This window comes from Silene latifolia, chromosome X (assembly GCF_048544455.1).
Source record: "Silene latifolia isolate original U9 population chromosome X, ASM4854445v1, whole genome shotgun sequence".
Lineage (NCBI taxonomy): Eukaryota > Viridiplantae > Streptophyta > Magnoliopsida > Caryophyllales > Caryophyllaceae > Silene > Silene latifolia.
In genome coordinates this window covers 96,459,019-96,472,256 of record NC_133537.1, presented here as the reverse complement: position 1 = coordinate 96,472,256, position 13,238 = coordinate 96,459,019, and the positions used below count along the sequence as shown (strand labels likewise).

General features: G+C 38.1%; 1 long non-coding RNA gene across 1 annotated transcript; it reads right to left on the bottom strand.

Annotated features, from left to right (window-relative positions):
• Positions 1–1,685: 1,685 nt before the first annotated feature.
• On the bottom strand, positions 1,686–2,111 carry LOC141621504 (uncharacterized). The gene is made up of 3 exons (XR_012532397.1): positions 2,023–2,111; positions 1,843–1,924; positions 1,686–1,750 (listed from the first exon to the last, which is right to left on the bottom strand). It is a non-coding gene; the product is annotated as an uncharacterized LOC141621504 (long non-coding RNA).
• Between the last annotated feature and the right edge of the window lie 11,127 nt (positions 2,112–13,238).

Here is a 13,238-nt window from a genome sequence, read left to right as displayed (position 1 = left end):
TCTACTTTTACCCTTTTTGTTTCCCTCTAATTTTTATCTTTGTTGACATTTGCTTTCTTATGTGTGAGATTGAAGTTTTTTTGCGAGGAATTGGACTGTGCAGTGGAATTTTTGAGCATCATTTGAGAAGTCAACACTTGTTTTTGAGCATCATTGAAGTTTTTAGGATTATTTTTGAGCATTATTGAAGTTTTTAGGATTATTTTTGAGCATCATTTGAGAAGTCAACAATTGTTTTGTAATAAATGTAACGGGAGGCTTCCGGATTCTTAAATTGTATATTTGAGAAGATGAAATTGTGATTCGATTTAAGAATAGAAAACATGTGTTTCTCTGAGCAATTATGACATGCACATACAAGCTCATTTTATGCACGTATGAGGTCATTTTATGCACATGTGATAATTGTTTCTCCAAATTTGGTAATTAGAAAGTCAAACATGTGACCAATTTATGCCAAAGAATAAAATGTGATTAGTTGAATCATCATCGTGTATGACAAGTCGTTAAATATCATGCAACTAAAAGGTTATTCCATGCACATGGATTTCATCTATGATACATGTGTTTCCCTTAGCAAACATGGCATGTTCATACGAGATCATTTTATGCACGTACGAGGTCATTTTATGCACATGTGATAATTGTTTCTCCAAATTTGGTAATTAAAAAGCTGAAACATATGATCATTTTATGCCAGCAATAAAATGTGATTAGTTGAATCATCATCGTGTACAACAAGTCGTTTAATATCATGCAACTAAAAGGTTATTCCATGCATATAGAAGGGCATTTTATGCACAGATAACCTAAATGGGATAATCCCCATGCGATGGGTTAATTCTCATTACAACACTTGTTTTTAGGATCATTTTAAGTCTCAAGACTTAAATGTGGGTTTTAATTCTCATTTCAAGTCTCGAAACTTAAATGTGAGTGATTATTGAAGAAGTCGGGCCAATCCTATCAGCACTTTAGGCACGGCCCAGCACGTCACGCTCAAAGTACATTGGTAACTCTAAATAATGCAAGTAATTTTGTTTTGAAAATTTTCATGCATGTAGAAGGCTGTTCCATACACATATAAAGCCTTCTCATGCATGTAAATATGCAAGTTACTTTGGGATTTTAAAACAACACCCTGACAAATGGGGTAATTCTCATTACAAGTCTCATTAAAAAAAGGCCATAATCTAGTGACATAATTGTGCCCCACACAGTTAAAAAGCTGTTCCATTCACATATAACGCCTCCTCAGGCACGCTCAAGTCTCGTTAAACAGACCCGAAAGTCGACAAATTACATGCACGTAGAAAGGTATTACATACACATACAACGCCTTCTCATACACGTATGAGGGTCTTCCATACACGCAAAAGTTACTTGGAATACCTACACATCTACAACCTACAAATTTAGTCCACCTACAAACTAATGCCTGCCCAAATCAAAGAATCAACAAAAGACAATGAGATGGTTCTCTGCCACTCCCATTTTCTAAGCACACAAACTCTCACCATATTCTTGCAAAAAAAACACCTAGGTATAATCCTACAAAAAAAAGTTAGGGAAATATTGTTACATTTAAAGTCACTTGACATCAATATTGAAAGTCTTGCAGTTAAATGATTGGAAAATAATAGAAACAAAATTAGATAAAGCATTCGGAAGATATTGTTATTACCGTTCTCTTGTTTTCCTCCCATCTGATAAGATCTACAATCATACTCTCACCATATTCATCCAAATTCTGCATATATATTTGACAACAATATTGAAAGTGTTGCAATAAAATATGCCGAATAATATTTGACTAATATAACTTGGTTTAGACATCATTACCTCGTAACAAGTCTGATCGGACCATAATGATTGACAACTCAAGTTTTCTAGAAACTTCAGCAAATAGACTCCGCAAGAATACCTTTTGAAATAAGGAAATTTATTAAACGCTTTAAAATGGTGAGTATCCCATCGAAAATATTTAAAACGAGTAGAGTATAGTTTAAACAAGTAAGGTACCCATTCTTTTGTCGAGGCACATCCACAGTCACAAACGGAAAATTGTTTATTTGCAACAGCTTTTTGTATCCTGGAAAGTCTCTTGCAATAATCCCCAAAGCAGGAAATAACTACAAAAAACCAAAAAAAGAAAAACACAATAATATAAAAGCGAAGGAAAACCAACATAAAATTGAGGTAACAAACCCCTAAGGCATACGGATATAATCATAGCGTTTCAACAAAAAATTTACATCTTGTGTCAGGACGCCTAGGCAAGTTTGAGTCAAGTATAAAGTTGGTCTTTTTAACAAAGTCAGACACGCAAGCAAACCAATGTTCACGGTCAACACAAATGAAGGGAAGAAAGCCTGCAAAAACGCCCATAGGGAAATGAAAAAGTGAGGGATAATTACCAGTTCGACGGGATAATATACAAACAAAGTTAGACAGATATTTAATAAAGTTCTTTCTTGGGCAAGAACTTAATTAAGTTCTTTCAAAGTAGTAAATTCCGTCGATATAATAAAATTAAAAAGTGACGGGATAATTACCAGTTTAGCTTTGGTTAGACTTTTGGGCAAGTACTGAAGCTTAATGTACTGACTTTGAAAACTGTTTTTAGCGACAACATCCTGAAAGTTGAGAAAATTTGTGAAAAATGTTAGTAATTCCAAGTAGAAACATTAGCGGTTACTAAGGATGAATATGAATACCTTGATTATTGTCGGAAAGTACACAAGATTTGGTCTTTCAAGTGTTAAACGAAGACCAACAAGGTCAATTACCATATCCATGATCCATTTTCCTCCAAACAAAGTCGACATTCCTTCTTGGGTTACTTGCAGCCATGGAGTGTCTACAACAATGTCACTAATAATGCACATATTGTAATTAGATGCACACACAACAACAAAGTGGACAAAAACAACTCAAAAAGATGCTATATGGTCAGTGATAACTTACTCCTTATTTGCCACATTTGTCCTAATAAAATTCATCAAGTGTTCATCTGTATAGGGCAAGTCTCGTGGAACTTCATTCCTGGGGAGAAAAAGGGAAAACACAGAACAATTACATAACCATAGCACACTTTTAATAAACCAGGAGTCATCATATAGTAATGAGAAGCATTGTTGGTAATAGATTTCTGATTACCGAATCACACAATCATTCTTGTAAGCCTTTGCTTTAGACGTCACTTGATCTTTCACGATGTTGTCTTGCCAAGTCAAAATTTCAAACCCTCACAATGTAACGCTTCACATCAGTTCTCTGAACAATGATATAAAGTGAAATCAACCGCAGAACCTACACATCTAATACACATACCTACATATCTAATACACATACAAGGCTGATTCATGAAAGAACAAAGCTAATACATGCATGTTGATGGCTTCTGGCGTCGGGAAATATAGAAACACCAACTAAAAATTTGACTTAAATAATGGAGACTTACGTCCTTGAGCAGCTTTAAAGTATACCGACACTTATTCCCATTGTACTTCTCCATATGTCGCATCATGTAAATTCCAAAGATCACGCTCGACAGAGAAACTTTTATTCAGAACATACTCTTTGGCTACTACAAAATATGTAGCATGCAGCTTTGGAATCATGGAAGAAAGCTTTGCACTTAACTGCTTTTCTTCATTAGATAGAAGACAATGCCAAGCAAATAAGTTCGCTATATAAGAATTAAATCAGACATTTAACATACTTATTGCCAAACGGTGTGAAAACATACCACATATTGAACACTGACATGAAAATCTACACACCCTGGATCACACGGGTGTATAACTTCATACAAGTTATGATCAATATCAAAACAATGAAGAAGTGGGTCTGGAACAACAGGAATAAAACCCGTCAAACAATGGTTAGTTGGGTTTGTATATTATTTAATTATGTACTTTTAAAACTTTTAAAATATTGAACAACTTACCAATTTCACGTCTCTATAGTTGATATCCAATGAGGCTATCTGTTGTTTCAATTAGGTGACCCGTATTAGAGAATAAAAAGGTACAAGTTGATAACTTAGACCAACAAAATTTAAATATCAAACTTACATCGCTTGTTTCAAAGAGAAAGAGACGTGAAATTGATCTACGATCTCTTAACCTGTTTCCATTATTCAGATAATCACACCACACATTGATCACGTCGATGTTAACGCTACCACCAAATAGCAAGGTCTTCATATCATATCGTGTAAGAATCTTGCGCCACGGCCGAATGAACCTCGCTACAAAAATAAAACCTTAGTGTTATAGAAAGAAAATATAATACATATACCGAATAAGAAAAAATAAAAGCAAAATTAATAGACTAATACATACCCTTCATCTAAGTCAGCAAATGCATAGTCACCCATCGCTTTTTCAGATCGACTCAAGGCATCCATCACGTTCACATTTCGTATGAAGAAAGGTGAACGAAAAACGCCAGTAACTCAACTTTCCTCTTACACTTCCGAGTCTGGGAGGGGACGGTTGGGGACAGTTCTACAAGCGGAGAAGAAGGCATAATTGGAGATTCATTCAATGACAGTTGTGACGAGATAAGTATTGGTGATGCAGGTGATGGATTGGAAGGTGCAGCTGATGTGCTTTCAAGGGGAGGGGAATGAATAGAAGGTGCAGCGGGAGTGCTTCCACGGGGAGGGGATGGGATTGAAGGTGTAGCTGACATTGTTGCACGGGAGGGGATGGAATGACAGTGCGGTTGACGTGCTCGCATGGGGAACATCACACATATCACTGCACTCTCGTGCTTCGCGGAACTCTTGAGATGTATATAACGCATCCTCACCGTGAAAGAGACTGAAAGATGGTCCCTCAATGAGTTCCTTGTCCATCTTTTCCTTCGTAACTTGGTGTTCTTTAAATGCCTCACCAACACGGTTATATGCAGTATTCAGAATCCCCTCTAAATCAGCCAAGATGTTGGGATCGTTGTAAAACTCATCAGAGTCCATATAATCCACATACTTCTTCCCCTCCTCCACTTTACTCTCATCCTTTCTCTCCTCTTCCTCCATTTCATGGTCATCTTTCTCCTTGACCTTCTTAAATTTATCCTCCACTTTACCCTCATCGTTTCTCTCATCTTCCTCCAATTCATGGTCATCTTTCTCCTCGTCCTTTCTTTCCTCTTCTTCCATCTCGATTCTTCTTTACTTTGTGCACAAAGTGAAAACCCTTCAAATAACGAATCGCCAAAGTCGACATTTTGGTAACAGACTTCCATACGAGGAACCACAAACTTTGCTTGCATGACCGCTTTGAGAATGCACCATAACAACAAGCAAGAGTAACAACAGTCCCCGCTAAAAACTTGATACAATCTGTTGTTTTCTTATCAACGGGACCTCCTTCTTCAGTATCCTCAACCTTTCCCTTTCCCTTTGTCGTCACTCCAGCACCCTCAACATTTTCCTTTCCCTGTGTCGTCACTGCATCATCAACCCGTTTGTCAGTTTCAGACACGGGTGGTTTATAAACAAATCTGTCTTCTACACGCCCCTCTCCAAAACCATTTGCGTCATGTTTTTCCATCTTCACCCTCTCTCTGATACATTCGTCAGACCAATTGGCTAACAAAGGGAAAGATCGAACGACCGTTCTTGTCTTGAAAACGACTCTATCCAAGTAGATAAGACAGAAAATGAGAATTGGTCCCTTAAAGGACGTACCAGGGTCTTTAGTCACGCCTTTTCCAGAAATGACATTTTCAATCATGTTGACTCGTGCAAACTTGCACCAATTAAATTTAGGTACATCGATGATCGGACAGCACTTAATATACGAGTCTTTGGGATAATCACTAGCTACCCCCATCAACAGAACAGAAGTAATATATACAAGAAAATTCCTCTTAAAATCATCTCCAGCATCCCGCTGCTCAATCATCTTCTCTAGTAAAACCTTCTTGGTAATATCTGTGGTATTAAATTGGTCCTTAAATCTCCGGACAGCCTCTAAATAACCCTCTTCTTTCCAGTACCTCCCAACTAGATTAATATCTAATGGCCCCATAGGAATTCCCGTGACAAGGTAGACATCCTCATCCGTGATAGTCAAATCCCCATTCATCAACGAACAACTGAATGGATTGAAAGACTCCACAATCCATCTAGCCAAATGGCCATGGATTTCTTCCGACTGAAGTTTTAACAGCTCTCCAAAACCCATGCTCTGAATAGCTTCAATTTGCTTCTCACACGGGTTCGACTTGATAAAATTAATTATCAAAGAAGGACTCATCCTAGTTACCAGCGTATCATAATCTTTATCACACTTCCTATGTGGACTTCCTTTCCTACTAGCAACGCTGCTTGCATCTTTCTTATCGATGAATAAAGGACACTCTCCTTTTCTTGGTAGATGGTTCTTCAACATCTTTCGGTAAGACATCCTCATCAACTGGTCTTTTAGTACGAGGACTCACTCGACGCGAACAATTGGTTCTGCTTTTAGTAGCTTCCTTGTCACCATTTCGGTTTAGAAGCTTCCTTGTCAACCTTTTTTTACATTGTAGTAGCTTCGTTGTCAATCAAGCTTTTTAGAAGACATCCCCATCATCTGTCAAATGTTAAATAACATTAATTAGGTGATGTACAGAAGTTTTTAGTGAAGTAATGTTTCAGCATTTCAAATAAAATGACAAATGTTAGCATTAATGCATCAAATAGCAAAGAACCAGCTGTTAAATTTTAATGCCCATATAGTGCTTTGTCATACATGTAGAAGACTATTTAATGCACATACTATGTTTTTTCATTCATGTACAAGGTTGTTTTAATAAAGACACCATAGAGGGGTCGAGTGAACACTTGTTTGGGGACGGGATTAAATGTAGAAGGCTAGGTATCCTAAAACGGGACGGGAAAGGGTTGAGGGTTGGATTAGGCAGACCGCTACCGCGGATCCGCCTAATCCAACCGTCAACCCTTTCCCTTTTTTTAATACATGTAGAAAACTATTTAATGCACATACTCTACATTGTCATGCACATACACAATTGTTTAATAAACATATGTTGCCGGGTATCCTAAAACGGGACGGGAAAGGGTTGAGGGTTGGATTAGGCGGACCGCTAACGCGGATCCCCCTAATCCAACCCTCAACCCTTTCCCTTCTCACATTATCGGCCGCGAGACAAAAAGACACCCTAGAGGGGATGAGTGAACCCTTTTTTGGGGACGGGATTTAAAGTAGGGGGCCAGGTATCCTAAAACGGGACGGGAAAGGGTTGAGGGTTGGATTAGGCGGACCGCTACCGCGGATCCGCCTAATCCAACCCTCAACCCTTTCCCTTCTCACATTATCGGCCGCGAGACCAAAAGACACCCTAGATAGGATGAGTGAACCCTTTTTTGGGGACGGGATTTAAAGTAGGAGGCCGGGTATCTTAAAACGGGACGGGAAAGGGTTGAGGGTTGGATTAGGCGGACCGCTACCGCGGATCCGCCTAATCCAACCCTCAACCCTTTCCCTTCTCACATTATCGGCCGCGAGACCAAAAGACACCCTAGAGGGGATGAGTGAACCCTTTTTTGGGGACGGGATTTAAAGTAGGGGGCCGGGTATCCTAAAACGGGACGGGAAAGGGTTGAGGGTTGGATTAGGCGGACCACTACCGCGGATCCGCCTAATCCAACCCTCAACCCTTTCCCTTCTCACATTATCGGCCGCGAGACAAAAAGACACCCTAGAGGGGATGAGTGAACCCTTTTCGGGATGGGATTTAAAGTAGGGGGCCGGGTATCCTAAACCGGGAGGGGAAAGGGTTGAGGGTTGGATTAGGCGGACCGCTACCGCGGATCCGCCTAATCCAACCCTCAACCCTTTCCCTTCTCACATTATCGGCCGCGAGACCAAAAGACACCCTAGAGGGGATGAGTGAACCCTTTTTTGGGGACGGGATTTAAAGTAGGGGCCGGGTATTCTAAAACGGGAAGGAACCGAGGGTTGAGGTTGGATTAGGCGGACCGCTACCGCGGATCCGCCTAATCCAACCCTCAACCCTTTCCCTTATTTTTTATACATGTAGAAGACTATTTAATGCACATACTCTACATTGTCATGCACATACACGGTTGTTTAATAAACATATGTTGCCGGGTATCCTAAAACGGGACGGGAAAGGGTTGAGGGTTGGATTAGGCGGACCGCTACCGCGGATCCGCCTTATCCAACCCTCAACCCTTTCCCTTATTCCTCATTGTAAGGTGAGGTTGCATTTTGTGAGGCTGTCAAAGTTAATGTTGATTAGTTCATGCATGTGTAGGGTTGTTTAATGTACATATATTTTTCTTTCATGCGTGTGCAACGTTACGTCATGTACTGATAAGGAATTTTGTTTTCATGAATGTGCAAGAGTGAACTAAATTTCTTACTCAAATTGCTTGGGTCAACAGAATTAGTTGTCGCAGCTTTCGATTTTGCTGGAAAATAATCTTTGACTGACCGTCCTCCTTTTAGTAGAACTTTTTTCTTCGATGCAACACTCTTTCGCCCCATATCTATCAATCATTTGAGGGATATTGTAAAGACAGTTGAAAGACAAACTATTGTACAAATCACATGTTTATAATGAAGGTAGATTGCAGCATTTCACAGTTAATTATGTTGCAAAACAATGGTGAAAAGCATAATACTACTTGATGAATACAAATGAAAACTAAGTAAAATTGGGAAATGAAAGAACATAAGTCTGAAAGTCAAACCAAAAATATAATATATATATATATATATATATATATATATATATATATATATATATATATATATATATATATATATATATATATATGTCAAACCAACATTCATAACAACTTCTACAATCCAAAATGCCAAAACTAATTACATAATTATTAGTAAAGCCTGACAAAAAGGAACATTTAAACCTTAACGTTCAATACCCTAAGTGGCCTAAGTACAAATACAGTTCGTTGGCCAGAAAGTTGTACAAACTTATGATAGACCTACGTCAAATCAACGACTTCAACATAAGACAACCTTCGACGAGCTAGTAAAGGTGTTGCTATTGATTTCGCTTCTTCATGTAACAAAGGTGGCATATCCCGTAACATTTCATCAACTTGCTTAATTTGACTGACATTAAGTGGATTGAGATGTGTGTTCGAAAAGCATTTCTTCGTTGAACATGCATGATTAATTTGGCTTGCCATATTACCCGTCATAAAACACTTGCATCTTTTGGAAATTAGTCTACCACGACTACGCACTATCCTCACGCCATTAATGTCATTAAATCGCAAAGTTTGCAGGTAAGCTATCAGCACACCAGGTGAATACGGGAAGAAAATAAAGAGTTTAGCCCACAATAAGCAGACATTGGCCATGCTTGCCCTATCAGAGCATTTATCAAGGTGATTGGAGATTTGTAACACAAGATTTGGATCAGTTAAGACATCATATCTTGACTGATTGCGACGATCAGTGAACTCCACTTTGGTAACTTGACCAAGGTAAGGCGGAGACTCGTTTTTCTCTTTGACATAATGTTGGATAAAAAGTTCTTGTTCTACTTCCTCGTGATTGACTACCCAACCTTTGCACCAATTTTCCATTTTTTAATGTTTCGTATGCAAATTGAAAAGAAGGAATACTTGTAAATGGAGAAAATATGTAAAAAGTTACTTGACTCAAAGGGAATAGTTACTAACGTTAGTAGCTTTACTTAGTATGCATTGTTTGAGCTTGAGATTTAAACAATTTCAGAGAAAATCAGAACAAACATCAACAACATGGGAATCGGGGTTTGATTATTGCGTAATTACAAACACGAAACACCAAACCCTAATTTCGGGTATGGTTTATCAATTGAATTATTAGTCTCTAGTCGTTGTCATTTCCAAGTTTCCCCAATCGAATTCACCAAAACCCTAATTTAACAAACAAAATTCATTATTCCGACTGTAACACATTAATGAAGGCGTAAATTCAACTAATATGGTCGACAAATGTAAAAATTACAAACACAGAAACACTGAAACCCTAATTTCGCAAAATCAGTTCCTAATTTCATGATTTCAACTAATGTACCTAATTTGACAAACATAATTCATAATTCCGACTATAAAATATTAATGAAGGCTTAAGTTCAACTAATTTAGGCGACATAAAAATTGCAAAGACAGAAACACAGAAACCCTAATTTCGCTAAAAATTAATCATGAATATCGGAAGTTTACCTCGTTGAATTACCAAGATCTGTTGGCTTTGGAAAAAGCGTCGAAGATTTTGATGGACGAGGAAGTTGATCGGAAGATTTGTGATGCTCGAAAATGGAGGAAGGATCTAGAACGATGTTTTCGAAGTGAGAGAAAGGGAGATGAGTGAAAAGGGGAAGTTGTAAAATGAAAATGATGGACGGGTTTGGGTGATGGCCGCGTTAATTACAAAGTTTGGTTCAATTATAAGTGGTTCTCATGGTTCTCATTATCTTGTTGGTTCTCATAGGATCCCAAATCTATATATATATATATATATATATATATATAGGGTCACGATCCGGTGAGAACCACTAACATAATGAGAACCGTGAGAACCCTTACTAAATCATCATCAAATCTTGTTCCGAAAGTTTTGATGGATCATTTACCCTTTGTTTAGTTTATTCTAACATATTTTTAGTACAGCTAAATAAATTTTTTTGATTTTATTAACAAAATATAAACTTAATGTACAAAAATACAATTAGGTATACTAAAATGCCTATAGATGCATGAAAACCAATACTAGGTGCATGAAAATTATTACATGCATGTAAAGGATTACTAGGTGCATGAAAATATCAAGTTCTATGTGTACGAAAACGAGTTTTAGGTGCGTGAAAATTGTTAGATACATGAAAAATGAGTACTAGGTGCATCAAAATTAATAAAATATTTCTCAACTCGATTCCGGTCAATAATTTATACTTTTTGGACCAATAAATATGTTATTTCGACATAAAATTCTATGGTGAATCCAAATATGTCGTTATTTTTTAGAAAAAAAATCATTAAGGCGGAGTTCTCAAGGTTCTCACTATGTAGGTGGTTCTCACCGGATCCAAATCTATATATCTATATATATATATATATAAATATATATATATATATATATATATATATATATATATATATATATATATATATATATATATATATATATATATATATATACATCACTTACCTCACCTTATCTCATTTTCACCCACAATATCACTCACCTTATATCATTCACACAATCCACTACCAAGATTATAGAGAGAGGAAAATAGAGAAAAAGGGAGAGAAGTGAAAGAAGATTTTGTCCCTCCGCCTCGAGATCTTAAGATAAGACCGTCTTTACTAGCCGATATATTAATGAATTTATACCGTTGACCCACCCGTGACTTGGACCCATCGTGACTGACCTTGACCACCGTTGACCGTCATGGGGGTGGTTTGACCGTGTAATTATATAGTCGTTATGGTTGTTGTACCCGTCTTTAGGCTGAGTTTTCACCCTTGTCTCGTGGCCGACCTAGGGTGGCGAAGGGCGGGGGTTGTTGCCAGTTGTTAGGAGAGTACGGTGGTGGTTGTGGGTGGTGGAATGGGTGGCGGAGAGGCTGCATAAAACCGGTTCAAAAGAGCGTGGTTTAGGTGATTATGTCGAGTTTGTTGTTGTTGATGTTGCCTGCTGTTGTGGTCACGTTTGTGGGCTCGTGAGGAGGTGTGTGTGTGCTGGGTTGTGGTCGTGACCATCGTGGCTAAGGGAGGTAGTGGTGGCTCACGGTGGTGGTAGTTTTTGTGGTGTTTTGGTGGTGTTTAGATGGGTGTAAGGGCTGGTTGTTGTTGCGCGTTTTGCTGCTGCCTGTTGCTTTTGTGGCTGGTGTTTGGGGTCTCGTTGATGGTCGATTGCAGGTGTGGTAGTTGGCTATGGTGAGGGTGGTCCACGGTGGTGATGGGTGGTGGTGTTGGCCGTGAATGTGGCGGTTGTAGGGGCTATTTTGAAGGTGTTTCGGGGGCTGTCCAAACACGGGTTCAACGTGTATTTGTGAGTGATTGAGTAGAGTTATAAGACGGGTTTTTATTATTGTATAATGGTTTACGAGTCGGGATTAGAACCAAGTAGTTGGCGGGTAGTTGAGTCGGGATTTGAGTTTAATTATATTAAATTATATATTGTATTAGTAATTAATTTAGTAGTAATTATGTGTAATCTGTATTTAATTAGGTGACAATTTTGTGGAGGAGCACATTTGTATCCGTTTGCTTTATTATTTGACGGGATTTTAAAAGGTAGGTTAATCCTACTCGGTTTCAATATGTTTGGATGGTCATGTGAGTCGTATTTTAGTGGTCATTGCATTATAACATGCTTGTCGTGAATTCATATGTTACTAGAAGTGCATTTATATTGGTTAAAATGACTTGATGAGTCGGAATATTGAGAAATTGGCATTCATATCGTATATGGGACCGTGCATCATCAGGAGTCGGTAATTGGCATGTCATGTGGTATCTTGCATTATTGTGTCCGTCTTGTATTTTTGTATTTGGTATTTTTGCGGGGAGTATTATTGCGTATATTGCAGGTTTTGGGAGAAATACTGATCATTGGGAAGCGTGCCAAGAAGAAAGCCCTCGATCGAACACTTTATGTGCTCGATCGAGCAAATGCCCAAGCAAAAGTCCTCGATCGAGCTGTTCAAACCTCTCGATCGAGCAAGCAAATTTCAGGGGTTCTCGATTGAGTAGAAAAAGTACTCGATCGATCAAATGGAGGAAGAAAGCTCTCGATCGAGCAGTTTCAAACCACTCGATCGAGCAGTTCAAGCTGTTATTACACGAGGGAGTACTTATTTTCCTCATTCTATTTCATTTGCTTGTTTTATGTTCTTCCCCAATTCCATCGACAACCTCAATCCCTAAACCTAAATTCCCCAATTTCTTCCCCAATTTTACCAATAAAATTACCCAAATACTTTCTAGACATCAATTAAATCCTTTTACCCTTAATTGCATCACCAATTTTCGATTAATTTGGGGAAATTCCCGAAATTAGGGTTTCGCGAAAAGTCGATTTTATTCGATTAAATTGAGTTTTCGTTGATTTTAATTGATTTTCTTGTTGGGTAAACACTCAAGTAAGTTCTCTTCCCCTTTCTTTATTGTTTAAATGCAATTTTCCCTTAGTTTATGTACATTGGAGGACATGGTGGATTATGAT